At 38.4% G+C, this 456-nt stretch overlaps 1 protein-coding gene across 3 annotated transcripts in view; it reads left to right on the top strand.

Moving 5' to 3' along the window:
* rasal2 (RAS protein activator like 2) overlaps positions 1-456 on the top strand; it is a 68,973-nt gene that overhangs the window by 32,886 nt on the left and 35,631 nt on the right. The gene's annotated exons all lie outside the window — the stretch shown is intronic.

Genomic DNA, 456 nt, shown 5'->3' with positions numbered 1-456 from the left:
GTGTGTGTATGTATGTGTGTGTGATGATGAGACTGGAGGAGTGAGTAAAAACATAGAAGCATCATCATCATTAAATATAGTTACCAGAAGAAGACGTGCTCATTATTTCAGAGTTATTGTTCTATAATTATTAATGTGACATCAGTTCATGTTCCACAGCTCACCTGTAGAACCTGTAGAACCTGTGGAACCTGTAGAACCTGTAGAACCTGTAGAACCTGTGGAACCTGTAGAACCTGTAGAACCTGTAGAACCTGTGGAACCTGTAGAACACGCTGGATTTATACTGGTTTTAGCAGTCGATTTATCTGTAACTAAAGCTTAAAGAATATTTAGGGTTTGTTGTTGTTGTTGTTGTTGTTGCTGTCGTTTTTGTTGCTGTTGTTGTTGATGCTGTTGTTGTTGTTGTTGTTTTTGTTGCTGTTGTTGTTGATGCTGTTGTTGCTGTTGTTGTTG

This window comes from Seriola dumerili, unplaced genomic scaffold (assembly GCF_002260705.1).
Source record: "Seriola dumerili isolate Sdu_G_001 unplaced genomic scaffold, Sdu_1.0 BDQW01000315.1, whole genome shotgun sequence".
Lineage (NCBI taxonomy): Eukaryota > Metazoa > Chordata > Actinopteri > Carangiformes > Carangidae > Seriola > Seriola dumerili.
Note: the sequence above shows the minus strand (reverse complement) of the source record. Positions and strands in the feature narration are given on the sequence as shown.